At 44.4% G+C, this 3,871-nt stretch overlaps 1 pseudogene; it reads left to right on the plus strand.

Moving 5' to 3' along the window:
• LOC109838839 overlaps positions 1,780-3,871 on the plus strand; it is a 2,578-nt pseudogene continuing 486 nt past the window's right edge.

The raw sequence follows: 3,871 nt of genomic DNA on the forward strand, positions 1-3,871 counted from the left end.
CAAGTGCAAGTTAGAATATTACATGCCAAAATAAAAGTTTGCCAACTTATCATAAACCAAAATATCATTTTGTTCAACAGGAATTCAAGAAGAGCTTCAAGCGTTTGACGATCCTGGACCCGAGGAAGGATGGGGTTGCAAAAGGTTTATAACCTCATCAAATCTCGTGTGAATGGAGGCCATGTCAACTTCTCTTTCACTCCTCAGGGAGGCTATCTCTTTCTTTAGTTCTACTTGGGTCCTTTCAACCTCTTCAAGTCGCATGCTAAGATCATGTTCACTGTCTTCAATCCTCTGAAATCTCACTTGGTCACTATAGTGATATTCAGTCATCTGAGTGCAAAGATCTTCTATATGGCTTGGTACAGATGAATCTGGGGAGGAATGATAGTGCTCATAAGGAGGTTCATGAATGGGAGATTCAGGAGAGGGTCTACGAACAGGATGATCTTGCATTGCCATTAAGCTGGCAGGAATTCTCATCCGATTAAGAGCAGTAATATCAAAGAGAGGTCGGATTTCAAGAGGTGTCTCATCGTCGAGGTCAACATTGAAGTGTTTAAAGATTTTTGTAAGGAGACCGCCAAAAGGAATGAAAGTGGATGGACCAGAAGACATGATATCGAATATAACATTTCCCCATTTAACATCAACATTACCCAGAATGGCATAGATTGCCCTAGTGAGATCTTGGGAATAGTGGCTATACCCCCCAGATTTTGGAATCAAGTTATAGGAAATGATACGTCCAACAATGGTAGCCAAATCAGATACATTTTTTGCATGTAATGGGAGGCTTTCGCCAGGAAGAGTCATAAGGGTTTCGACACTGGGATTATCATATGAAACATCATCAAGAAAGGTGTCGCCACGAGGAATGCCAATGATTTCAGCTAGACGGTTAGCTGTGAAACGAATATGGCGATGTTTGACACAAGAATTAATAAAATGTGGTCTATTCTCAGGACAAAATGTCACAAGATTTGCGTAAAATATACGCACAAGTGGGGGATAAAGTTTCTCGGAGTGCTTACTTGAGAGTAGATCGGTGAGTTTAGCAGCAGAGAAAAATTGTTCCAGAGAAAAATGACTGAAGTCATCGAATTTAACATATCTACCGGGGAACATTTTTAATTGACAAAGAGCATGATATTTTTCAATTAAAGCAGGGCTATTTAGATATTGTTCGTAATGGGCATTGCTTTGCTCTGGAGGAGACGATGCACGATCACGAGAAAGAGGGGCTTTACCTTTGGAAGAATCCTAGAGATCTAAGCTCAGACTTGATCTTTGGAAGAACGAACATCTTACATCGATAAGATATTCGTTTTCAAATCTTTACTTCGATAAACGAAGGAGAGATCCCTAAACAACCTCACGATCTACGAATCGGTGGTCCACGAGCTAAAGCGTTCCCGGCACAGGCAAAGTCCCACAAAAGCAGGAGTTGATAAACAATTTCTGTGTTATTTTCTCGAGAGTTGTATTTTCTTTTATTTTCATTGTAATTCTTTGTAAACGATCGAAGTTTTAATGGAATCTGCAATGGAAACAACTTTCGCTGAAAACAAACTGGCGACCACAGTGGGAGCCAGCGGCCTCGCTGCCGAGGCCGCAGTGTCGCAGCCGATTAAGATCATCGTCACCGAAGAGATCGAATATGAATTCGATCAGGCAAAATACGAGGAGTATATGTCATCCTCGTCATCAAAATCCTCCTCACCCCGCAAGTGCAGGAAGATTTCTTCTCCCAAGAAAGTTCCCGAGTCTTCAGTTCCAATGAAGACCGCAGGTAGAGATTCTTGCCAAGTCATTGCAAAAGAATCAACCTGCGACATCTCTGTTCCGAATGACCCTTCACCAGTTCAAGGGTCCTTAAACCAAGATGCTCCGGTATTGACAAAGAGAGCTCGTCAGAGACAACGTCAACGCCGCGCTCGTCAATTGGCTAAGGCCATGCAACAAACCGACGGAGTCCATTACTATACGGACTTAAAGTCGAGGAAGGAAAAGGTGAACCAATTGCCTCAACGGCAAACCAATCACATCTCTGCACAGCTTACGACGGAGGAATAGACTCTGGTCAAAAGAGCCTGTTCTATTCTCAAAGAGCGCATACAAAGGCGTCAAGCAAAGGCAGCTCGCGCTCATGCCCTTCGTCAACAAGCGCAGAAGAACAAGAAGGATATGGTGTCTGAAAAGCCATCAAAAAACTATAAAATTTGGGTTCCAAAGACCAAAGATACCCAAAAATTACAAAAAAATGTAAACTGTGGCCGCGGCAGCTCAGACTGTCGCGGTAATTTATTTGACCGCGGCAGTCATAACTGCCGCGGCACTTTACTCAACCGCGACAGTAAAGACTGCCGCGGCGCTTCATTTGATCGTGACGTTCATCACCGTCGCAAAGCCACATCTGCAGTTGATCCTGGCCCTTCTACTACAGCATCACCAGTGGAACCCTGGGTTAGCCCAGATTTGTCTAAATTCAAAATCACTATGGCGGATCGCCTTGGTCCCTCAGTTGACGATCGAGGCAAAGCCCCAGTCAAAGAAGAACCAAGTCCAGCAAACAAACCCTTAGTGGTTTCATATACAGGGGGTCGTAAACACCCTCCTGTCAGAACTGCACAAGTCCAAAACGAGAGAATACCAGTTCACTCTCGTTTAGGACCTCTGAAAACTCCACACCCGCAAGGGGGTGGATTTAAAAAATTAACTTTGGATCGCCCAGAGGCGACGACCAGTCGTCCTGTGCATGCTAACAAAGTTCAAAGGCAAAAGATAGATTGCTCAAATCACAATAATGATGAGCTGTACTATCAGAAAGATAACTCAAGAAAGAGAGTGGTCAGAGAAAACGAGTCTCATTGCGCTTACGAGAGACTCATTAAAGCAGTCTTGACAGAATGCGGATGCTCTAAGAATAAGTCAACAAGAGTCTCCGTATTTCAAAGATTGTCCAATGAAGCGTCAAGACCCAGAACAAGACGTTTCAATAAGAAAAAATCTGTAATCCGACAGGATGAGTTCCCTGAAGTCACTATCAACATGACCAACAAGGGAAAGCAAAAGTCAGTTAACCACGACCCTGATTTCTCTCCGGGAGGGAGAGTTGAGCGGGGTCTTTCTCAAAGGATGGCACGGCTACAAAGAAGAGCCAACTTACGTCGAGATTACAGGAGAATGCACGAGGGTTTATCTTCAGATGAAGAATTGTCGGACACTTGTTCTGATGTCGCTTCTGACGACACCGCATCCAGTGTTGGACAAGCCAAAGAATCATTTGCAATCACGCCGGATCAATTGGCTCACATGCTGCAGGAAACGTTGGCTAAACAACGCGAGGAAATCAGAGCTGAGTTCAAAACCGAAATGGAGTTGACTATGCAGCAGATGCGAGACTTACAGGTTCAGCAACACCAACCGAAGTCGAGCCAGAAGGCGGAATCCAGCCGGCGTAATGAAGAGGATGAGACTATCTTTGACGATCCTCCTCCAGATAAAGACAACTCCGGAAGCGGTCCGACCAAGTCATCCACTCAACCTCCACAGATATACTTGAAGAAAAGTGAGGAAGAGGATAAGAAGATGCATGATCTCGAGAGCAAGGTCAACGCTCTTATGACGGCTCAAGAAGTGAAGAAAACGGGCATTCCATACCCGTACCCAAGGGAGTGGGACCTGATTCCTTATCCCCAGAAATTTAATTTGATTTTCGTTGTAACCGGATCTTATAAAAAGACCGGATCTTTGTAATCGATAGACTATTACAAGAGTGTACAATGGAATCATTAATGAAGAAAGCAACAATTTTCCACGCGAACACGACCGGCGCGCATCGCCGGCCCCCATCCGCTTCCCTCCCGGC

Source organism: Asparagus officinalis, chromosome 4, assembly GCF_001876935.1.
Source record: "Asparagus officinalis chromosome 4, Aspof.V1, whole genome shotgun sequence".
NCBI lineage: Eukaryota > Viridiplantae > Streptophyta > Magnoliopsida > Asparagales > Asparagaceae > Asparagus > Asparagus officinalis.